The sequence below is a fragment of the Nannobrachium achirus genome (assembly GCF_963921795.1).
Source record: "Nannobrachium achirus genome assembly, chromosome: 22".
Classification (NCBI taxonomy): Eukaryota; Metazoa; Chordata; class Actinopteri; order Myctophiformes; family Myctophidae; genus Nannobrachium; species Nannobrachium achirus.
The window spans coordinates 44,061,849-44,088,017 of NC_137829.1; positions in this window are offsets into that span (position 1 = coordinate 44,061,849).

Consider the following 26,169-nt stretch of genomic DNA (forward strand, 5'->3'; position numbering starts at 1 on the left):
CTCCAACTGATCCAAAATGCCGCGGCACGACTGGTCTTCAACCAGCCTAAGTTCTCACATGTCTCTCCCCTTCTCCGCAGCCTCCACTGGCTCCCGGTTGCGGCCCGCACTGAATACAAAACACTGATGCTGACCTTCAAAGCAGCCAAAGGTATGGCTCCTCCATACCTCCAGAAGCTGATCAACCCCTACACCCCCACCCGGTCACTTAGATCAGCCAAAACAGGGATGCTGACAGAACCCTCGCTAAAAACTCCAGGGCAAAAATCCACTCGTCCGAGACAGTTTGCCCTCCTGGCCCCCAAGTTGTGGAATAAACTCCCTGTCGCACTTAGAACAACGGACTCACTCGCTAGCTTTCGCCGTGGACTGAAGACTCACCTTTTCAGACTCCACCTAAACCCTTAGCACTACAGAAAAATCAATGAATACACGAAGCTAGTTAGCATTTGTTTTGTTTTTATGTTTTTTTTAGAACTTTGATTATATGGTGTTTTTCTAGATAGATATCCTTTTGCATTTGTTATATTGTTGATGATGTACTGACATATTATCTTGTTTATTATTGTGATGTTATCTGCTGATTGTAAGTCGCTTTGGATTAAAAGCGTCTGCTAAATGCCTAAACTGTAAACTGTTGTAGATCTGCTGTTTTCACTAGTTTTGTGAGACAGCCTTGTATGATGTAGCAGGGCTTTGCTTTACCAAAAGACATACACATTTGAAACTTGGAGATACAAGGTTTCTGCCCGACAGTGACGATATTTTAGTGATTATGTTAGTGAAAATGTTGAGATAATAGCCATTTTGGTTAGAACTGACTGAAAATAACTTTGTACTTCAAGTTTAAAATTATACTAAATATTTTTTCAAGTGTCCAAATAAATTCCAAATATTATCAAATGATCTCGCGGCACCCCTGGATTGCCGTCGGGGCACCCTGTCACCACTTTGAAAACCCCTGGTCTAGATAGATCACTACAGTGGTGGTGCACATGTGTCCTTGGTTTGTTCTGGCCTTTTCCTATCTTATTGCATTAACGTTGCTGTTGTTTTGTTGTCTGGTTTTGAATCACATGTTTTGTCATGCGAGGACAACACCCCAGCCATTACGCTCCCCGCCATACAGGTGTGTCCTCAAGATAGGGCTTTAAGATAGCTTTAACGTCACGTCTTCTCTGTTGTGTTTTTGCACCGGGGCAAGACCAGGTTTCAGTCAGCAGCATGAGGGCCTTAATGATGGGACAACAGGTTCAACCCGCATTCATAGTCACACTTCACGTGTGCCACACACACGCGCGCACGCACGACACAAGTGTGCAGAATCCACTAAGAAAAGTAAGCTCCGCACACTGGATCATACTTGGAAGGTAAGTATTTTTTGGTCCCTTTACACCTGGAGGTTTTCAACCCTATTCATTTCAAAGCCCAGTATTTCTTCGGAATTCGAGCCACAGGCACCGAGTGCCGTGCTGCGAGCTTGTAGATCTGCTATAAGTCATGAAAATGTGTGCAAATCTTTGATATATGTATTTTATTATATGTAACTCAAATTGCTTCTGGGGGGTCCCTGTAACTAAATATTTTGAGATGGGAAACATATTGTCTTTCAAAAGACCTTAGAAGGTTTTGAATTATTCAAAGACTAGCACAAATTTTCACGATTTTTCAAAAAATAGCAGATTAAACCTGATCATGAAACCGGGTTTAAATAAAAGGATGATCCAGTGTGCAGACTTTACTTTTCAGACACACGTGTACGCACAGTACACACACACGCGCGCGCGCACGAGCGGTGCGCACAGGACAACAAATACTTTCTGCACCTGTTGTAATCCCACGGTACAGTCATAATTGGGTTGGGTGCTCTCGATGAAAAAGAGTGGCGTCAGTTCAGAAAAAGCTAAGGTATGGCAACATGACTGATGTCTCGCACGCGCACAACACCAGTCATGTTGCCATACCTTAGCAACAGGCATGATACATTCATTTTAAGAAGTACATTCTATTTTTCCCCCTAGTTTCTACGGTTTCTTGGGCTGGATATGGCAGCCTGGAACGGTTGTTCAAGTGCAGCTAAACTTGGCATGTTAGTAAACGTGCCACAATTAACGATAACCAGCGCAGATAGACAAAGAGACATTCATGGATTTATATTTAAAAGTAACTTGTATTTCCCCCCCTGGACCCAGGGTATGGCAGCTGCATACCCCTGCCATACCCAATTGACGCGCCCCTAATGAAAAACTGTCATGGAGGGTGGAGAGAGACAGAGGCGGTCTAACCTGCTGGGTGGCATGCATTGTGCCAGAGATGGCCTCCTCCATTCTCTCTATGACTGCAGAGAGGTTGGACCGACTGGTATTCACAGAGAGAACTGCTTCTTCCATCAGATTCAGTACAGGCCCCTGGAGACTCCATATGAAAGCTGAGGAGAAGGAGAGAGACAAGGGGTTTGAGAAAAAAACTCTGCCGCCTTATTCCAAAATGTTGCTTTGCTGCATTTTACAAGAGCGACCAATAGCTGATGTTCATCATTCAAACGCTGCAAAACGACACCCTCTTAACCATTTTAAACCCTCTTTATTAATACGGTGCATTTCCCTCTGCACCAATTGTCTTTTACAAACCGATTTACAAGCTCACAATGTATCGCAGCTTGTAGATCAGCTATTTTCAGCAAATGCCACCCTCCCAGAACAGGGATTGCTACAGTATGATTCAATGTCACTGTATTATTATTATTATTATGTATTCATTTATTTAAGTAGTAATCTCATTTTGTAACAAAGGTCCTGGGTCCTTACATGTAATCTGTGACTTCATAAGCAGCAGCTACTGTATTTACATTCGCTGGAACCCCTAGAGAGCTTGTACAAACGTCTACAGACAAGTCCCTGTCACACATTATAGGCACTCTCTGAAATATAAGATGATTTATACTCTCATGTATGAAAGTTTCCCTTACTGAAAATTGCCGCTCTACAAGCTCACAGTGCATCGCGATGTGACCCATTTTCCATGTGGGACGCCGTTGTACGACAAAGTATAACTCAATAACAGGCATGCAGACATACCAACATAGAGACATACATAATTATGCACATGCTATACACACATACAGTATGTCTCTAAGTCTCTAAGTTAACCACTTAAATCCTATGTTTGAATACAGTATTTTTTTCTTTATTGATGGCCATCACTCTCACCTGTCTCTGCCATCATTTGTTTGATCTCTACACCCAATACCACCTCCACCAGAGACATGGCCTGTGGAATATCGTCCCAAAGCTCTGTCCCTTTGAAGTTGGATAGTACAGCTTCCAGCATCTTTTTAAGCCTGTCAGTGGAGAAAACACAACAAAACTTGGTTCAGGTTATATACAGCAAGCATTGAGGGATATTTCACTTTCAAAAAAACTTTTGGTAATTTTATCGTCTAATCAGGCTTTTAGGAACACCCTGAACAGTTTTTAATTTGCTTGATTCAACATTTAGATATTCAAAGTAAATCTTACCAGGCCCTCCTCCTCCTGCGTCTCTCCATACACACCCATTGTAACTTCAAACTCCATTTGATAGTATTTATTTATTCCATTTTCCCAAAGAATTATTACAAATAAATGAAAAAGGTTATTGAAAAAACACCAGAAAAAATAATGGATGTTTTTAATGAATCTATCATGGTGAAAATGGAGTTTGAAGTTACAATGGGTGTGTATGGGGAGAGGCCCTGGGCCTGGTAACATTTACATCAAATATCTAAATATTGAATGAAGCAACTTAAAAACTGTTCAGGGTGTTCATAAAAGCCTGATTAGACGATAAAATGATAAAATGAAGTGATATTGAAATATCCCTTTAAGTCTTACTATATCCATTTCAGAAGTCTTTTTGGCAACACTTTCTTGTCTGTTGTAACTACAATTCCCCAAATTCGGTTCGAAACAAAATAACGGAAGCACAGCTCAATGTTGCAGGGACCTACTGTAGCACAGAGGACATTTTGGAAAGCAATTAACTTTAAAATAGATAAATAAATAATATACTACTGCTACGGTATATTTCCAGTACATTTCCGGTGCCTGCATCATTTTGTCACGAGCGCCAGGAGCAGACTATTGAGTTTCAAGTTTCAAATTGATTTAGAAAACATCATTGCATAACAGTATGAATGATGATGTTTCTTACGGATTCAAGAGGACCACTCTAAGACAACATCAAAAGATCGAAACACATCAAACAATAAATATGTTTCTATTACTTCTGGTAAGGCTTCTATGCTCTTAAGAGGGACGATATCTGGGGACTTGTGTGAGAGTCCTCCCATCTCTTAATTTGTAGCGATTTGTGCTTAGAGCAGGGGTCTTCAACAGGGGGTCCGGGACCCCTAGGGGGTTCCCAGAGTTACTACAGGGGGTCCTCCGAATCTTTGTGTGGTAGAAACTTGTTTTTTTCTCCCCTTTTTATATTAACCACTTGAACCCATATTCAGAGAACTTTAGCCAAAAATAGCAGATCTACAAGCTCACAACGCCTCGCCCTGCAAGGCGTTGTGAGCTTGTAGATCGGCTATTTTTGGCAAAGAGCTTTGGAGGGGAAAAAGAGCAGACTAAGTAAAGTGAAAGTTCAAGTTTATTAACTCTACTACTGCCAGTTGTTATTATTTTTTTATTGGAGCTGGTGCCAGCAAAAAGCAGCTTACCTTTGCGATGTTATAGAAAAATATCTATTGGTTATTTCTAAACGAATTCATTTTATAATGGACGGTCAAATGTGTACTTTGGCCATACTGGCACTGGCAGCAGAGGGCAGCCTTATGCAAGAATGAATGTGAATTGGGCCGCTCCGGCTGCCATACATTCAGAGCACAGCATCGCATCAGATCCACAGATCCACAGATCTACAGATCCACAGAAAACAACAAGGAAGTGATTTGGGACTCCATTATTGCTAACGGGCGGTGGATTTTTGAGAGCAGCACTACGGGAGATGATTGTACTGTACACGGCGGCGCGACCCCTCATCAGCTTACTGTCATCAGACGAGGTAAAAAGAACGAGCCGTATTGGCAGCGCGCCGCCGTCAAAAATGGGGCGAACGGGAACGTCCGTAGCAGTAAAAGAGTTAAGTATTGACGGTTCAAGTGGTTAAATATCTGAAAACACAAATTGACATGAATCCAAAATGCACTGAATTCACTGAATACACTTAATGTATCCATTTGTAAGTCTGAGAGAGCATTTAAAATGGAACCAAATGGACCCTTGCAAGTCCAGTGGTTCCATTTGAACGCTTTCAGAGTTAGATTAACACAGAGCACGTGGACATACTTCTCCCAGGTGTCTTGGTTGGCCTCCTCCATCAGGATTTGTTCCAGTACAGGCCCAAGTTGAGTGAAGTCCTCCAGAGATGGAATAGTGATGTTAATGCCATGGTCTCCAGTGAAAAAGGGCAAGATAGTATTCAGGAGTTCGCCCATCTGGACAGACATAAGGGGGGGACAAGCTTTGGTTATCTTATGAACAATGGATTTAAGCCCTATACCAGGGGTGGGCAACTTTGATGATGGAGAGGGCCACTATATTGCCACCTTCACTCCAGAGATCCACATTGCATATTGCTATGTCCTAGTATACTTTGTCATTCTAGTATCTCATACAAAAGAAGCAAAAATATCAGATCTACAAGCGCAAAGCGCATCGCGCTGCGATGCGTTTTGAGCTTGTAGATCGAGCTTTGAGCTTGTAGATATTTTTGCTTCTTTTGAATTGGAATCCTGAATTATTTTTGGTTATTTTTTAATTGGAATCCTGAAATGTAACATTTTGATTTAACTTCAAACGCAAACGCACGTTATATACTCATGTTAACTTTATGAAATTAAATACAAATACATTTGACATAAAAATATACATTTTAATACTACTATACTAGTCATTAAGCTACTATTATAGACTGACGGAATTAAAGCAGGTCATTTTTGGAATTGTAACAGCTTGAAATCAATAATAATCAGTATTCCGGTATTAACCTGTGGGCCGCATTAAGTGAGGTGGGGGCCGCATATGTCCCCCGGGCCGCCAGTTGCCCATGTATGCCCTATACTACACCCGGGGCGATATGGACAAAATAAAATATTGCAAAATATGCTTTTATTCGTTTTTTGTTTATTATTTTTTTATGAATGAGAAACACATTAACCAACTCTGTGCAAGTACAGTATCTCAAGTCTATTGCAAGCTTTCGGTCGTGTGACCTTCCTCATGCCTGAGTTAATGAGTGTGCGGTTGCTGTTTTTTCTTTGTTCACCCAGATTTTGTTCAGTTCTTTTTTGTTCATTTGTTTATTATACTGTATATATACTGTATGTATATATAAATATATATATATATACAGTATATACACACACCGTACTGTATATAGCAAAAATAGCAGATCTACAAGCTTGCAAAGTGACGCTAACAAATAGATTGTTTACTTTTGCTTGTTTTTGAGAGGCGCCAGCCGCTCAAACACTTGACCGAGTGTGTCTGTCTGTCTGTCTGTCTGTCTGTCTGTCTGTATGTATACGTCTGTATCAGTACGGCCTCAACAGCTGCAATATCGATGTTATCTGGTCTCATAATAATATTGATATAATATCAAATTGTTTTGACCTTTAGTGACATGGCCACAATAGGGACGCCACAGTCAAAGTATTGTTTAAAAGCCTGCTTGTCAAGCTCAAGGGAACAATGCCTTGCAGTCGTGTTGTGATAAAACTGTGGAATGCTGTAACTGATAAGCGTGTCTTGGCATCGTGTGCATTGCAGTGGTTTTGTAGCAGATCTATAGCAGATCTACAAGCTCACAACGCGTCGCATCGCAACGCGTTGTGAGCTTGTAGATCAGCTATTTCCACTACCAATGTTATTTTTTAAGTAGTAAGTTGTCAAATATGTCAGTAATTTCTTTGTATATTTAGGTTATGTGTCATATCTACCATATGCAACTTCAAAGCCTAAAAGCCAAACAGAAATGTAATTATCAACGACAAATACACAATTAAATCGTTAATCGCCAATTATTTGAGTGACAATTAATCGTCATGTAAAATGTCATATCGTGACAGCCCTAGGTCTGTAAATAAACATTAGTTTGTTTTTCTCTTTGTTACCTGCACTACGAGATAGATTTACTTGATGTATATCATACCTTATACTAAATTATCCCCCCCAACCTTTCTCACATCCCCAATATTGTTGCTTAAGTTGTGTTACAGAAGGTTAGAGTTTGTTCTCCCTGTAGATTTTAATCTTTCTATCTCTCTTATTTTATTTCAGTAGAATCCAGTGTTGTTGTGAGAACTCGTCTCTGCTTGTATGAGTGAGTGACAAATACAACGTTCTTGAATCTTGACCTTACCTGACTGATGATTACCGACAGGTTTCCTGTCTCGAAACTTGTCCAGATATTCATATTGCCTGTAATCAAAGGAATGAAGGTAATCCTCAATTAATATTGATAATAAAAGACTAGTCGTGTTAGCTAAAATCCAATGCTGGATGGTGCTGTTCGATAGCCTATGGTCACCAGTTTTTATTTTATTTGGGGGCACGTCACCCGATGAAGTCATGACGTAATCCGAAATAATAATAAGCCTTCCTCTTGTTTATCTTTTAAATGGACGGTCATGGCCAGACATTGAATATTTTCCAGACAATGAATATAAGACCCACGGCCGTCTTTTGAATGCTTTCGCGCACGGACGCGCGTGACAGAGAATATTCTGCAAAGTGAAAAAAAAGAAAAGAAAAAAAAATCTAAATTCGGCAGTCAATTAACAAACCAACATTTTGTACACACTTCGGCAAGAATAACAAAAATAAATACATTATCCAAAATATATGTTTTTTACCTAGCGGCATGCAGTGCCGTATCAGTCTGAAGTCGGGGTGCAAGTTAATTGATTGAATATGAAAATAAATAAATATATTTTAAGTTCAAAATCTGTACAAGATCACAACGACACGGCACGTTTTAGAGACATTGTAGATCTTCTTTTTTTCAGCAACACCGTTATACGACGAAAGGTTAAACAGGGCTCAGGTGGTCAATCACGACAATCGGAAAGATTTGGGGACAGGCACGCCCTTCGGGAGGGGGCGTTCCTGTTCCTGCTTTGAGCCTGATTAAGATTATCTGGCAAGACAGCTCGGGTGGTTCAAAGAAACCTCACAAAGTTTTAACAGACGATCGGGCCGCCCTGATAATTTTCAAATGTGTTTGATATTTATCTGGATGATTATATCACTACTGTGCGAGTGGGGCGGCAGGAGTGGCGCGTGGTTTACTGGGGTCACTTAAAAATCGCCCATTCATTTTCCCCATAGACTTTTACCAAAATATTTATAACAATTATGTTAAGCCACCTTTGATCCTATGTGAAAACATATTTTAATATTACATTATTTGATATACTACATTTAATAAATACCTTTTTTTTAGCGATTTTCAAAACGTTCCTTTCATAGAAACAAAGGTCTCATGTTCATTATTCACTGCCATCCTGGATGGCTTTGTTCGAGGCTTAACATAATTGTTATAAATATTTTTGTAAAAGTCTATGGGGAAAATGAATGGGCGATGTTTAAGTGACCCCAGTAAACCACTTCCGCTGCGATGCTCTATAGTCTATAGTGTTTGATGCACCATTATTTTATAATCTTAAAGCGTGTGCATGTTTAAGTTTCTATAAGAATCTTATAAGATCACCCTGTGATATAAGATTTTAAGATTCCTTCAGTGGGAGCTGGTCTTTAGTCATGAAATCAATTAGGAGGGGGAAAAAAAACATGCTTCTAGATTATTCAATGAATGGAATAAGTAATTGATAGAATAATTGCTTATAGTGCAATAGAATGGTTGTGATTGTGTGAAAGTTGACTGGAAAATGTGCGTGCTGCAGTCCATCAGAGTGTATTACAGTGTTGATTTCGTCGACTAAAACTATGACGAAATTGTTTTGTCGTTTGCGTTTTTTTCACTGACGAAAACGAAATAAAAACAAAATAAAAAATAAGCTGTGATGATGACTATAACTAAGACTAAATATATTGACAATTTTGTCAACAAAATAAAAACAAAACTAAAACTGAAAATAGCAAATCTACAAGCTCACAACGCGTCGCGCTGCGCCGCGTCGTGAGCTTGTAGATCTGTCATTTTCAGCACACAACCAAGTGTAAAATCAGTCATTACGATGCCATCAAGGCCTGCCAAAATACATTTTAGTTGACTAAATCAACTTAAGATTTAGTCGCCTAAAATCTTATGATATTTAGTCGACTACATTTAGACTAAAACTAAAACCTTTCAGGTGACTAAATTATGACTAAAAACTAAATGACATTTTATTCAAAAGACTATGACTAAAACGAAATCATAATTTGCTGTCAAAAACAACACCGGTGTATTAGCAACATCCAGAGACACAGGGAAGCTGACTTGCCTTGGCTGGGCTCCAGGATGAACTGAGTAATGTTGATGATCAGAGAGACGTAGGCCTGGGTCATGTTTGAGGGAAGAACGCTCTTGATCGTCTCCATCTCGTTCAAAATGCTGAGGGAGGCAAGAAAGATTATCACTGTTTGACTGCGCGCGGTCAAGTGCATTCAAGTCAGGGACGTGCTGGCCATTGGGAAAAGCGGGACAACTCCCGAACGGCCGGTGCATTCCCGGCCGGTCCAGGCCGGCCATTAGGAAAATTTTTTTTTAAAAATGTCGGCCTTTGTTCCATTTTGTGGGCTGGGTGGCCAACAAAGTAAATCGTCACTGTCGGGCAGAAACATCGTATCTCCAAGTTTCAAATGTGTAATTTTATTTTCGCCAAGCTTCATCATACAAGGCCGTCGCACAAAAGTAGTGAAAACAGCAGATCTACAAGCACACAACGCCTCGCAACGCGAGGCGTTGTGTGCTTGTAGATCGGCTGTTTTCACTAGTTTAAATCATTTTTAAAATGATAAATACAAAACAAACGGTTTTGGACATACAAGGTTTCCACCCGACAACGACGAAATAAAACTCATGTAATTGGCCCACTGGCTTGTCACTTTGTCACAAATCTTTGAGTAGCAGCAGCGCTATAGATAGAGATCTCTCTCTACAGCGCGCAATTAGGGCCTCTCCAACTCTTTTTCCCGGGCTGAATCAGGGGCCCAGCACGTCCCTGATTCAAGTTCAAATCGTTGCTGTCCGTCAGAAACCTTTTAGGTTCAAAACTCTTTGGAAAGGCATGTCATTATAGGTGAGCAGTTTTTCTTTTTTTCTTTTTAAAAGATATAAAGAAAATAGCTCATTTACAAGCTCACAACACATCGCATCACAATGTGAGCTTGTAGTTCACCCATGTTCGCTACTTTTGCACAAGACTGTCATAGGGATGGGAGGATACGCGATATTATCGTTTATCGTGATAAACACACTCGCGATAATCGTATCGTGGAGATTTCATTTATCGTGATATCGTCCTGCGTCATGCACTGGGATCAATTCACCTTTTATTTGCCGAGCTGCATATCCGGTACCACTTAAACCCTCTATCATTGGTAAAAGTTACTTAGAATATACGTACTTGACACATCCTTTTTTCACTCTATATCAAATGTCTTTGCCAAAAAATAGCCGATCTACAAGCTCACAACGCGTCGCACCGTGGCACGTTGTAGATCTGCAATTTTTTTGGTAAATGTTCCGCCCCAGGATAATGGATTTTAATTATCGTGATAATATCGTAAACCGCACAATAATTGTGATATGAAATTTTCATATCGTCCCATCCCTAGACTGACTGTCATATGACAAAGTATACAAAAAGTTTCCATTTCATTTATGAAAACGTAAAAAAAAATAAAACAAGGAGAAGTAAGGTTTCTGCCTGACAGTGACGAAATGCAAGAAACAAGGTCAGCTGACGAGTATCCTTTTTGATCAAATGAAAAAAGCAAACATGGCAAGATCACTCACATCTCATTCATTATGTTTGGTCCGCTGGACGTGGAGATGGTTCGGAAATAGGTTTCCATTATCTGGATTCCCGGCAGCAGATAGTCAGCCAACATCTCAGGCACAATCTGCCGGACAAGGTGCTCCGTGCTCTCGAGGAGGTGCATGGAGATGTTGCGTGCTGAGGCGTACGCCATCTCTGGACTGAGGATGAGATGAAGTGAACCCTGCAGGACACTCAGGATGTTCTCGCTAAGGGACGCCGGCAGGGACCCCGTCAGTGGGGTCAGGCTGTGCATCGCCGCTTGCACCGCTTCTAAGAACTGTGCGCTCTGCAGGCCGCCCGGCCGCTGTGCCACCATGACGGCGGCGTTCAGGGCCTGCGTGACGTTGTCGATGAGGGAGAGGAACGTCAGCTGTTCGCTGCTGAAGAAAGGCGACATGGTCTGGAGCAGCTGGTGGATGTCTGTGGCTGGAGAAGCAGGATTTGTGGAATTGCTGCCCCACTGGAGCATGCTGCTGAAGACGGAGGTGACATTGGGGTGCTTCATCCAAACGCGTATGAGGTTCATCTGCTGGGTGATTTCATACTCAACAGCATACAGGGTGGTTGAGTTGCACAAAGGCCCTTGACCCAAACCCTGGAAATAGTCATTCTGCCTCTCTAGGTTGAATGTTATGAGTTCCATCTGACGCTGGAGAATCTCGATGACTGTCTGCCCGATCTGACTCATCCCTGTCCCGTCTACAGGGTAGCGGAGGTCCTGCATCAACTGCTCCACCTGGTTACTGACAAACAAAGAGAAATTGGCCTGTGCCAGTTGTAAAGCCACCTGCATTTCCGTGAAGCGGAACAGCGGGTCGAGGAGGCTGCTGAATGAGCTGGTGCGGGCGACCTTCTCCACCTTTTCCAGGTACCACTGGGCGATCTCCAGGTAGACCACCTGAGCGTACTGGGGGTTCTCCAACAGGGTGGAGTTGAGCGCATTCAAGGGCCCGGTGTTGGTGGCTAGATTCAACAGAGCCTCCACCACCCTGATTTCGTTCATGATCTCGAAGGTGGTCAGATTCATTAGGTGGACGCTGATCGTGATGTTGGACAAAGCACCGAGGTCGCCGTCTGAGATTGAACTGAGCAAATCCTGCACTACACCCTGGACGGTCTCGCGGAGAGACAGCGGGAGGGGCCCCGTCACTGCGGTCAGGCCGTGCATCGCAGTTCGGACCACTTCAGAGATGGCGCCGGAGAACTGTGCGCTCTGCAGGCCGCCCGGCCGCTGTGCCACCATGAAGACGTTGGTCAGCGCCAGCGTGGCGTTGTCAATGAGGGAGAGGTACGTCTGCTGTTCACTGCTTAAGAAAGGTGACAGGGTCTGGAGCAGCTGGTGGATGTCTGTGCCTGGAGAAGAGCTGTTTGAGGAACTGCTGCCCCACTGGAGCATGCTGCTGAAGACAGAGGTGACACTGGGGTGCTTCATCCAATTGTGTATGAGGTTCAGCTGCCACGTGATTTGGTTCTCAACAGGATACAGGATGGTTGTGTTCACCAACAGCCCTAGGCCCAAACTCTGGTAAAAGTCATTCTGAAACTCTAGGTTGAACTTAAAGAGTTCCATCTGCTGCAGGAGTAGCTCGATGACCGTCTGCCCGATCGCACTCATCCCTGTCCCGTCTATGGGGTAGTGGAGGTTCACTGTCAATTGCTGCACCTTGTCACTGACGAATACAGAGAAATTGGCATAGAGGATTTGTACAGCCACCTGCATGTCTGTGAAACGGTAGAATGGGTAGAGAAAGCGGTTCAATGAGCTGGTGCTGGTGGCGTTCTCCAATTCTTTCAGGTACCACTGGGCGATCTCCAGGTAGACCACCTGAGCGTACTCTGGGTCCTCCAGCAGGGTGGAGGAACGGAGCGCATTCAAGGGCCCAGTGTTGGCCACTAGATTCAACAGACCCTCCACCATCCTGATTTCGTTCATGATCTCGGGGGAGCTCAGATTCATCAGCTGGAGGTTCATCTTGATGTTAGCCACAACGCTGTTCAGGAGCTGCACGGTGGCCATGTGCGGATCGGAACTGAAGTTGGCGTATGACGTGAGATGAAGTGAATCCTGCACGGCTTTCAGGATGGTCTCCTGGACGGACGCTGGCAGGGGGCCCGTCACTGTGGTCAGGCCGTGCATCGCGATTTGGACCGCTTCCAAGACGGCGTCCGAGAACTGCGCGCTCTGCAGGCCGCCCGGCTGCTGTGCCACCGCGAGGGCCTTTATCAGGGCCTGCGTGACGTTGTCGACGATTTCGCTGCTGAAGAAAGGCGACATGGTCTGGAGCAGCTGGTGGATGTCTGTGCCAGGCGAGGAGTCTGTGGAATTGCTGCCCCACTGGAGCATGCTGCTGAAGACAGAGGTGACATTGGGGTGCTTCATCCAATCGCGTATGAGATTCAGCTGCTGTGTGATTTGGTTCTCGACAGAATACAGCGCGGTTGTGTTGAACATTGGCTCTTGATCGATATGCTCGAAAAAGTCATTCTGGCTCTCTAGGTTCAACCTCTGGAATTTGATCTGATGCTGGAGAATCTCGATGACCGTCTGCCCGATCGCACTCAACCCTGTCCCGTCTATAGGGTGGCGGAGGTTCTTTGTCAGGTGCTCCACCTTGTAACTGACAACTAAAGTTAAATTGGCCTGTGCCAGCTGTACAGCCAGCTGCATTTCAGTGAAACGGTAGAAGAGGTTGAGGAAGCTGTTCAATGAGCTGGTGCTGGTGGCGTTCTCCAATTGTTTCAGGTACCACTGGGCGATCTCCAGGTACACCACCTGAGCGTACAGGGCGTTCTCCATCAGGGTGGAGTTGAGTGCCTTCAAGGGCTCAGTGTTGGCAGCTAGATTCAACAGACCCTCCACCATCCTGATTTCGTTTCTGATCTCGGAGGAGCTCAGATTCATCAGCTGGAGGCTCGTCTTGATGTTAGTCAGAGCGCCGTAAAGGACCTGCATGGTGGCCATGTGCGGATCAGAACGGAAGTTGCCGGATGAGACGAGATGAAGTGAATCCTGAATGACGCTCTGGACGGCCTCGCGGAGAGACAGCGGCAGGGGCCCCGTCACTGCGGTCAGGCCGTGCATCGCAATTTGGACCACTTCAGAGATGGCGCCGGAGAACTGTGCACTCTGCAGGCCGCCCGGCCGCTGTGCCACCATGACGACGTTGTTCAGCGCCTGCGTGGCGTTTTCGATGAGGGAGAGGTACGTCCGCTGTTCGCTGCTTAGGAAAAGTGACATGGTCTGGAGCAGCTGGTGGATGTCTGTGCCTGGTGAAGAGTCTGTGGAATTGCTGCCCCACAGGAGCATGCTGCTGAAGACAGAGGTGACACTGGGGTGCTTCATCCAAACGCGTATGAGGTTAAGCTGCTGTGTGATTTGGTTCTCGACAGAATACAGGACGGTTGTGTTGAGCACTGGCTCTTCATCCATACCCTGGAAATAGCCGCTCTGAACCTCAAGGTTGAACTTTATGAGTTCCATCTGACGCTGGAGAATCTCGATGACTGTCTGCCCGATCGCACTCATCCCTGTCCCGTCTACAGGGTAGCGGAGGTCCTGCATCAACTGCTCCACCTCGTTACTGACAAACAAAGAGAAATTGGACTGTGCCAGTTGTACAGCCACCTGCATTTCTGTGAAGCGGTAGAGCGGGCCGAGGAGGCTGTGGAAGGAGCTGGTGCTGGTGGCGTTCTGCAACCTCTCCAGGTACCACTGGGCGATCTCCAGGTAGACCACCTGAGCGTACTGGGAGTTCTCCAGCAGGGTGGAGTTGAGCGTGTTAAAGGGCCCGGTGTTGGCGGCAAGTTTCAAAAGACCCTCCACCACCCTGATTTCATTCGCAATCTCGGGGGAGCTCAGATTCAGTAGCTGGAGGTTCATCTCGATGTTGGCCAGAGCGCTGTTCAGGATCTGCACGGTGGCCGTGTGCGGATCAGAACTGAAGTCGGTATATATCACTTCACTGATGGTTTTATTCACGATCAACGGGATGAGGGACAGGATGGCTGTTTGGTTACGCAGGTATGGTACATTCGTCAGGAACCCAGTGAGCCCATTCACCAGCCCTACAACACACTGCGTTGTCACGGCCGTGGTACCCTGTGGCTCGAGACACTGGCGGGCTTTAACGATACCCAAAATATTAACCACGAGGTCGTTGATGTTGGCGGCCCCAGCAAGGGCTGCGATACCATTCAGCTCCGCCAGGGTGAGGTTTGACTGTCTCAGGGCATTCTGGACGTCGGCCACCGTGACGTTTGGTTTAGCCAAGAGCAACTTGATGAAATGCAGCGTCTGGTTAAACGTTTTCACATAGGCAACATCCCCTGGGGGGAGAAGAAGCGAGAACAAGGTGACTGTCATCTGCATAGATTCTTGGTTCCTCAGAAAAGGGTTTGCCGGGGCCAAGTTGATGGTAACGCTACCTTTTCCTTCCACCATTAGCTCTACAATCTGCTGCAGGAGCGTGATGAATTCAGAGAAGCTGGCCGCACAGTTCCGACCCGAAGTTATAGCTAGATTACAATCGATCCACGATACGGTTTGTAAATCCGCTATAAAGCCTTGTGCTTGCGCCTGGGCCTCGAGGGGCAGGAGTGCCAGTATCTTCCCTAGAACCACCTTCTGGGCAGCGTCTGGCCCTGCCACTGTGAGGTTCTGAAGGCCTTCAGGGGTGACAAGTTTGAGGATGTCCATAGCAACGAGGGAGAGGTCGGTGACTTGGCCAGTGCTCAGCTGCCCACCGGGCAAATAGAACTGATCGAGTCTGCGCAGCCTGTAAGCCGAAGCCAAGAACTCTTGCAGCTGGCGAAGGCATCCCAGGATGATATGCGTGGGGTCTCCGTCGGGGGCGTCCACTGCCCTCTTCAGCAGCTCTACCGCAGTGAGAATGGCCTCCGCTAGGCCCGTCGAGGTCTGGTTGGTGAAAGGCCGGAGGGCCTCGCGGAGACGGGCCACACCTTCTGGGCTGAGGGATTGCGAGTACGTGAGCAGAGTGTGGCCCATGCTGAGGGAGAGGGGCAGCGTCAGGTTGCCCTCCATGGAAAGAAGCTGCATCAGCATACGCTCCAAGTCGGGCATGGTCGGGTCCGTCTCATTGAAGGCAAAGACGTATTGGTTTTGCCTGCCGAGCTTCACGGCCGCGGCGAGCAGCGTGGAGACGTTGACGGGGCCGTCGGCGTAAAGCAGGGGCATGAGGGGCGACAGGCCGGCGGACTGCAGCAGGTTGTGGACGAGGGGGAGCAGGACCTCAGCGTCGGAGAGGTGGCTGTCGTTCAGTCTGGTCATTGTCTGGAAAAACGTGTCCAGGTTGGACACCATGTCGCTCAGGTAGGCCGAGAGCGCGTCGCCGCCCGGGATTTCTTGTTTGAAGAGCGACGCGGCTTGATGTTTCAGCGCGCCGCCGTAGACATGCTGCAACAGACTCACAGTCCCCTGGAGACAGCTACAGAGAACAGAGAAGGACAAAAACAAAGGGATTAGATGCTTTATCATTGTTTAAAGCAGGGGTTCCCAAACGTTTTGGGTTCAGGGCACCCCTATAAATATCTTTTTCATCCGAGGCACCCCTACATTATATTATAATATTACCTACATGACATTCATAATTTTCACTCGCAGTACCTTATATTCGTGGCATATTTTAGGGATTATGTTGCGAGGAAAACATTGAGATAATTACCATTTTGGTCAAAACTTACTGAAAATATAGTTGATTTTTTCAATAAAGTTGAAAATGATACCAAATATTTGTTCAAGTGTTCAAATAAATTCCAAATATTATCAAAGGATCTCGCGGCACCCCTGGACTGCCGTCGCGGCACCCCAGGGTGCCCCGTCACCCACTTTGAAAACCCCTGGTTTAAAGATGGAGTGCCATGATTTTTTTCCCCCCCATAAAACATGATGATCAGGTATTATGATTATACTAGGAGGAAGACTTTTTTTCCAAAAAGTGTACAGAAAGAGTTAAAATTATGTTTTTATGTGGCCACACCCACCAGTTCATTAAGTATGCCTGGTTGTCAGGTGGGTGTTAACCCCCTGAAGTTAGCCACACCCACAGTGTTGGTTGGGTGTATGGCAAAGGGGATGATTTTATGATGTCATTAAATCAGTGTTTTCAGATCAGGCCTTTTGACTCAGAGGCTTTCAGCTTTCAGGAAGAAACCAAAAATACACAGGGACGGCACATTTGCACATTATAACCCCACCCGGTGGTCTATTAGAGTAATAATGTTAACTCCATAGACACATAAACAGAAAAAGTACAAAACTATGGCACCACCTCTTTAAACAAATGTGTCCCAATTTGGCTGGGAGCCAGTCATTGGATTTTTATTCATTTTCATTTTTTCATTTCATTTGAAAGCTGGGGATCATAGCTACAAAATGATATATTGGTTGTGGAGATTGACCCAACAGTTTTGAAGATATGGCTTATAGAATGATGCCATGCTGAAATACTACTTTTGAGATATTCAAGTTCTAAATAAATTTCTAACCTGCAAATGACCTGACGATCTCTCACATTAATTAAAAAAAGTCTTATTTACATGCAGAGTTAAGCTCAGGCGTTTAAGTGAAATGTAGCCTGAAATTTATGAAATGCTTTAGTGGCTTTATCACATTTTAGTGAGAAAAAAAAAAAAAGGTATTTTCAGTCCCTGTCTAAAGCTGTACTTTCCGAGATGACTGGCTCTCAGTGAGATTGGGACACAAATTATACGACGTAGGCAATTATGCCACAAGGCTAACGATTTGTCACATTTGTTGCTAACAGAGGTACCTGCTAGGGCATTAACGAAAAAGTCGACAAGTTGACTCAGTCGACTTCATTACAACACATAACTCCCACCAGAGAAAGTCGAAAGTCGAAAAAAAACTAAAAAACGTTCTATTGTGAAAATATCAGATCTACATGCTCACAACGCCTCGCGATGCGAGGCGTTGTGAGCATGTAGATCTGATATTTTTAAAATTTCTGCCTCTAAATATTTGACAATTTGGACAATGTTTAATTTGCCAATTTAGACGTATTAAAAGTCCTTAAATTGGCACTTTAGAAATGTGAAGATACCCTCTATTCACTTAAACTTTATGTTGGTTTGTTTACTGCTGAGTGAGAAAACAATGTTTCACATTGATTAACTCATACTCTGCGATCCCCGTCGAAACCGGAGATTTCCCGCTGTACCGCGGTGCCATGCCCGTCGATCCCGGAAGTTTAATTAGCTTTAATCATTATGAAAGGATTAAAAGTATTATCGCTGATTTTCGCTGATTCTGGCTCTTTAGGCCCGCCCCCAAACTGTATCCGGTCGTATTTCCGGTCTGGACCGGATTTAGCTTTCCGTATCCGGTCTGAGCCTGGGCCATAGTCCCGCCTCCATTGGTTTACATTGTAACAGAAGAGGAAGCTACTCGGCGATGGAAAGCTCGTTTTTCAATCCGATTTTTGCGTTTGGAAACTTTGATCCAGTCTCTACACGCCTGGATTATGATCCCCGCACATATCGTGCGTTTTGTGCGCGAACGTGTCCACGTGTTACCATAGCGCACAGATGGCTTTTTTCAATGTTTTTTCATGTAAACACTGGCGGATAAGCAGGGATACAGCGTGGCAACGGATATGTCTATTTCAACGGGGGGTTTTTTATTCGAAAGCTGTCACCGAGTCTACACGTCTACTAGATGAGTCGCGCACAGATTGTGCACGATGCGTGCGCGTGCCCACGTTAAAAGGTAAGGACAATTTGGCAGCTGCTTACTACAGCTATGTTTAAAATGGCAGCAACATTGTTAATCATCTGGGGTCCACCCAAAATAATTGGGGGGTCGTGTGTGATGTGAAGACGTCATCAAACGATAATGTCGACTTCAACTCAACTTTTTACTGAGTCGAGTCGACTTGCAAAAATCACAAGCCGTTAATGCCCTAGTACCTGCACATTACCTGATTAGAATTTCTGGCTTGTTTGGAAGTGTCATCATAGCTCGGGATGTTGCGTGTACAAACTGTGGCCAGTTCAAACCAGTGTCACAATCAACAGAAAAGGTGCTGATGTCAAGAGAACCTGGAAGGGGGGCAAAAAGAAAGCACACTGTGAAAATAAGCATGTTTTTGGTATAGTTGTTAATCAAAGCCTCCGTTTTAATTATGTTCTTATTTTGTAGGATTCTTCATTCTCCGTAAAGAATGTTAGACAAACAACAATTCTCCTTGTATTAGACATCATGGGGTAGGGAGTCAATGAAAGAAATTAAGTCATTTTCTGCTCCTAAATTATGCAAAGGGGACTTCACTCAGGGGGGAGGGGGGGGGGGGGGGAACCCTCTGCCTCCTGAGTCAACCGGCACATGCATGGTTTTGGAGCTCGGGACTGACAGCAGAGAGAGCAGAGGTCTTCAACAGGGGGTCCCTAGGGGGTCCTCAGAGTTACTACAGGGGGTCCTCCAAATCTTTGTGTGATTGAAGCTTTTTTTTTCCCTCCTTTTTTAAATTAACCACTTGAACCCTAGCGTCCATATTCTGAGAACTTTTGACAAAAACAGCAGATCTACAAGCTCACAACGCCTCGCCTCGTTTATTAAGTATTGACGGTTTCAGTGGTTAAATATCTGAAAACATAAATTGACAATGGATCCAGAAATAACACAGATGATTGTGCTGTCAAATGACGACACTATATGGAATCTATGAACAGATCGTGGGGGTCCCCGCTTCATCTCTCCCTCAACTAAGGGGTCCTTGGCCTGAAAACGCTGAAGACCACTGCTTTAGAGCTAGATAACATTTGTGACCTTCCCAGGATTTGAACCCAGGTCTCTGGCGTGGGACACATAATGTATTCCACTGACCCAAAACACAGGCTCTACTGTACATCAGTAGGAGAGCAAAGTAGAAGGCTTAGCCCTGCCTTGCGCTCTGCTTTGCGTTCTGCCCTGGCCAAAAGGAGATTCCCCTATCAGTTATAACGCTGATTACAGTTAGAATGCTTATTATTTAACCTGCAATTTATTAATATTGTTATTTATTACCATTAAACTTAGTATTATTTATCGCCATGGCAATACACTATCCACATGTAGACAAATGTCGAATACACCTTTGCCAAAACAACACCCATTACTCTTTCCAGAGAGCATGATTTAATCTCCGACTGACCAACTCAGCTGGCACAGGCCTGGTTTGGGCTTTTAGCTGCCTTTCATAAATGTCTGTGTGGAGAAAGCACTTTAATTACTCTCTTTAAAGACAGAAATAAAGTGACATCAGTCATAAATCAACAGCAGGTGTTGATAAGTGTCCTGAGTTTACACTGGACTGACAGCACTTCTCAAGTAGCATATTATAGGTAGGAATGTCGGATCGGGAGATCGGAAATTGGGGAGATTCGGGGACAATTTCAAAAGATCGGAATCATGAGAAAAATATTGGGAAATATATAAGCTGGCATACATTTTTTCCGAGCAAAAACCGATGCAGCATCGTTGATCTTATCGAAAGCAAAATAGAACTTTATTCCCGATGTCGTACACGTCTGTAGCCAGCTAAAAAAGAGTGTATATATATATATATATATATATATATATAATTTACATGCTTGTTTTAAAGGCAACTGTTCAAAATGCGGTTTACAGCTCTTTCTCTATGTCCCTGCATAAGATGTGTTTTTAAGCCTGGAGATGAATTCCCTAGGCTACAGCATGGTAATAACAAAAAGTTACATTTTTGGCCTACAGGTCCAATATAACATCAAGGCAATTAAATAACAAATTAAATTATAGGCAGAGCAAAGTGGTTAGAAGTTGGGACACATTGGCTGCAAAAAAGTCCCATAATAACGGATACGTCTCTAAACAAGAGCCCAGCCGCAGCCCCTGTGGACTGGCTATAGAGGGTATGCGCGTGACATCATCATCATACCCGGAAGTTATGTGGGAACGCCTACTGAGTGGCAAAAACGACTTTCTGGCCTTGACAGCCCATACATCCAAACGGAAAGGTCCTATCTGATTGCATTAAACAGCGTTAAACACCGTTATACTCACTTTGCCACTCACTTTGCCACTCGATTTGCCACTCGATATGCCATTCACTTTATACATGCGCATACCCTCTATTAGCCTACCTACTGTTAAGGGCTTTGCACACAGACGCGTTCTTTCGCACGGACAAAACGGACTATTGCATTTTTTTTTTATTCTCTACGACCTCATGCACACCGGCTACGAATTTTCCGTGCGACAAGTGGCTGCGGCTATGCGTTCTTTTTTCAATCGAAACCAGTTCGATTTGTGTGTCTTGTCGCATGCGGTGAAAACTCATTGACTCCTTTTCGGATCCGCAGTGTGGATTCCACACAGCCTTGCACACCAAATCCAATGCGTTTTACGCACACAGCAAACGAAAAAAAAAAAACGCAACATTGAACACCCTTTGGATCGACCACCAAACTCTAACCCAAACCCTAATCCTAACCTCAGTAAAACTATGCCTAACTCCAACCCTAACCCTAAACCTAACCTCAGTAACCGTGACGCGGGTGATTATCTAACTTGCCGACGCTCGCGGGTGATTATCTAACCTGCCGACGCTGTTCGACCCACCGGGAGTTCGACCCATGGGGCAGTCCCCGTGTGCAAAGGGCTTTAGCCTGCTAGTCTTTGGTTCGGTTGCCAGGAGCGTTCATCAGGGGCCAGACCGGAAGTCTAGCCCTTACCCTGGCAACAGCTCAACTCCACAGTGGTGCAGACCCGAGGGCCTCAGTGACCGCCACCACCCACTGCTAAACACCACCCACACCACAGAGGAGCCACCATCGCAAAACAACGGATGAGCTTTAATTCTCCCAGCTCGTCCCAGCAGCCCCCAGGCCTCATTGGCTGGAAAAGGGTTGGGCTGGTGGGTGGGTCGCTCTTGGGAGATGTGCGGGACAAAGGCATCAGGGTGGGGATACGATTTTAGGTAAGGCACCCACGCCTCAGTGTCCAGACCTTTGTTAGTTATTACAAGAGCCCTGTGTTCATTGTTCCTTGTTTTGTTTTGTTTTGCCTGAATGGCACTCGGGGTACGTGGTGCGGGTGGTCACAGCTGACAAATACAGAGGAGCATGCGCTCCCAACGGGCATTCGTTCCCAACGGGGCATGCGTTCCCAACAGATATCAGACTAGTTTGCCTAATTATCGATGCTTGCCAAGCCTAGACTTGTCTCATTTCACTGTTGTTTGATTGAATCGTTTTTTTGTTGTTTTTTTTTGTTTTTTTTTCCGCTTTGCCCTGATGTATAAATGAATTGCTTTTCAGATAGATCGGACTTCAAAAAAGGAGAAACACTATGTGTTTTCAAAAGGTTCCTATAATGCAGTTAAAGCTGTAACATTCTTGTTCATAAAGCGACTGAATAGCATGCATGCTGGCCTGGGGATGGACTCACAGTTGGCTGGCTCTGTGGTGACGTTGGGCTTGTAGTTTACGATCCAGTTAGCCATGTGCATGTAGGTCTTCACCTGGGGCCACATGGGACTGCTCTCAAGACTCTCACCAAACCTGACCACGGCCCACATCGCGCTGAAACAAAAACAGAAAGACTACATGGTTGATCACAAACTTACGCTAGTCTAGGCGTGTGTGTAAATAAAGGAAGAGGTAGAATTGTTATCATCGTTTAAAGTGCCAGTTCGCTACTCGTAATGGTTTGGTTCGGGTGTAGTCTCGCGTAGCCAGACAACTATTCCACAATCTCTGAATGCTATATAGAGTCTGGAACAGCAGCTCCCTAACGGCGAGTAATGGAAACGGGCATTACCGTTCAAGAACATATATTTTAAAATGTCATTTCTGCTAAGCAGCAAGCTAAACATGCTTATATGATTTTTATTTATATAATGATAAATGTGTGCGATGTGAGACGGAAACGGAAGTGACGAGGAGGCTTCACTTCCGCTTCATCTCGCACTCATCATTTCTATTCTGGTTTGCCAGACTGTATGCCGGGAGCATTTGACCAAATCGCGGAGGAAACAGTCTGGCCACACGAGACTAGTTCGGGTGTGACAAAATGGTTCAAGATTTTAATATAATAAACATTTAAAATGTTTGTAATTTTTTTCAATTTTCAAAAAGTGTAAATGAAAACAGCAGATCTACAAGCTCACAACGTGCTGCATTAACTGGCACTATCTCTTACTCTATATGTTGATAAAGCTGCCATGAAAGATGTTCTCACATCAAGATGCTGGAGGATGTGCTGTATAGCAGTGGTTCTCGAACTTTTATCATGTCAAGGAGCCCCAAATTGCCCACGGACCCCCATTTGTAAAGATATGCCAGGGACCCCCATAAGAGAATAGTTGTATGGCTCTAGCAGTGACTCTCACCCATTTTAATTTCAAGGACCCCCAGTTTGATGCACTAGGCTACGGACCCCCATTTCTCTAAGACCCCAATTTATATTGTAAAATCTATGTTGATGTAACTCCCAGAGTGTACAAATGGAACCAAACACTCTCTGAGTTACATACCCATAAGGGTCCATTTGGTTCCTAACTATCATTTAGCTGGGGACCCCCTGGAACTCTCTCTCAATGATCCCTGGGGGTCCCCCAGGCCCCACTTTGAGAACCAATGCTGTATAGCATTTCGTCATTGTTGGGCAGAAACCTCGTATCTCCAAGTTTCAAATGCATATGTTTTTTTTTTCCCATAAAGTAAAGCCCTGCTTCATCATAAAAATACTGTCGCACAAGACTAGTGAAAACAGCCGATCTACAAGCATGTACAAGCAGCATGTGCTTGTAGATCGGCTGTTTTCACCAGTTTAGTTAATTGTTTTAAATGATAAATCCAAAATGAACAGTTTTGGACATAGAAGGTTTCCACCCGACAACGACGATTTACTGTGGGATATATTGTGTTTCAGAAAACGTGTGCCCTTTCGACGGATACATTATCACGGGGAGAAGAGTGTCTAAAGACCTTTCCATGAGGGTCCCAGGCACATCATAAGTGATGTTCCATGAAACCCAGCGCGTCCAGTAGCCTTCCCCGAGCTCCCCGCTCAGTCTGCCCAACTGGACAATGCCGTTAAACAGCTTCTGCCACTCAGAGAGGATCATGGGAAGGGTGACGTTGTGATCCGCTTGGCTGACGATGGCGGCGTACGTTTGTTGGACCTGCGGGAAACAACAAGTAGTTATGACACAGTAGTTATGACACAGCTGTATATATTTTCCTGCACTGTTTTCTTTTGGTTTTCTACTGCATAGTACTGTGTTCTATCCGTCTGTCACTCAATGTTATATGAGATACTTTAATGGTTTCCTGTGGAAATAAGCCAAGTGCTTTCTAGGTCCTCCTTTTAGTTGACCTTGTACCAGTGAACTGTACCGTCATGAAACTGTACCTTTTCCTGTGCAAACATCTAATAAAGTCTTCAATCTAAAACAGCTGAGATCTCTGGGAGGGATACGCGTCTTTACGTGTCCCGAACCATTACAGGCTTTTACACATTGAAACCCTGCCTAGATATTTGTCATACTGCAAAACAAGATAGGCATGTTGTGCACGCGCAGAAGACATTTCTTAATGACACTTGGTACAGTTTGTGATTCTTAAATGATTTACTGCCAAGATTAAAACTCAACTTTCCGGTTTGGAAGCCACTATGTTCTTTTAATGTGGTCGCGTGCGTGTCCATAGTCGATACGATATGTGTGTGCACGCCGTTCGCAAACACCAAAAAACACCTGTTGATCCGAGCAGCCGTTCCCGAGTTGGCCTCAGCAGTGTTTACAATGCAAGCAAACAGAAACAGAGAAATGACTTGTCCCGCCCAAAAGAATGCTGATGCTTTCTTCTTGGTACTTAGGAACAGCTGAGCGGCGATCCGATTTTGGATTAATGTTTGTAAATGAAATCAAATTAAATTCTCGGTTTCCTCGGGCCGGGGCAGCCTGGACCAAAGGCTGTTTCTCTTGATTCTCGGGTTGGGAAAGTTAAGAATGATACATTAATGCAGGGGTTCCCAAACGTTTTTGTCTCAGGGCACCCCATAAATATTTGTTTTAATCCGAGGCACCCCTACACTCCCAGCACCTTATATTTTCACTCCCAGCACCTTATATTTATAGCCTATCGTTGTTGTCGGGTGGAAACCTATTATGTCCAAAACCGTTAATTTTGTATTTATCATCTATAAAATGTACTAAACTAGTGAAAACAGCAGATCTACAAGCACACAACGCCTCGCATCGTACACAACGCCTCGCATCCCGAGGCGTTGTGTGCTTGTAGATCGGCTGTTTTCACTAGTTTTGTGCGACAGTCTTGTATGATGAAGCAGGGCTTTGCTTTACCAAAAGACGTACACATTTGAAACTTGGAGATACGAGGTTTCTGCCCGACAGTGACAATATTATAGTGATTATGTTGGGAGGAAAAGCCATTTTGGTTAGAACTGACTGAAAATAACTTTGTACTTCAAGTTTAAAATTATACTAAATATTTTTTCAAGTGTCCAAATAAATCCGAAATATTATCATATTATCTCGCGGCACCCCTGGACTGCCGCCGCGGCACCCCAGGGTGCCCCGTCACCCACTTTGAACTAGACGCAAAGCTGAAATCTGTACAACAACAGAGAAGAAAGGAGGACGTGAACACACTGAGAAAACAAAATCCACTTTTCCTCAATGTCTAGACACACCCTGAATGTTTTTTGTTTTTTTTGTTTGCTTTTTTGGAAAGCTATGCACATGTGTGCGCATGTGTGCACCACATTCTCCTATGGAATGTAGGGCAAACCCTATGCTGGCATGTATTGTATACAATATTTTGCGTCACAAGGTCATCATAAACGGAACTCTGATTGAATTTTTACACCGATAAAGAAAGTGATACCGACTCAACAGTAAACTAAGCCATGATTGTGTTCTGTTTGTAAAAGATTGTACCCTTTTATCTTGACCCTTCTATTCAGGTGGGTGAAATTAAATATCAACTTTGTGATTGGAGTCAGCAACCCGGCTACTTAGAGACAGCTGAGTGCGGTATCAGTGCGGAATCAGTGAATTGATACGGCTTTCCTAGAAAGTCTCACGACCACAGTTTCGCATTGTGAGCTTGTAGAT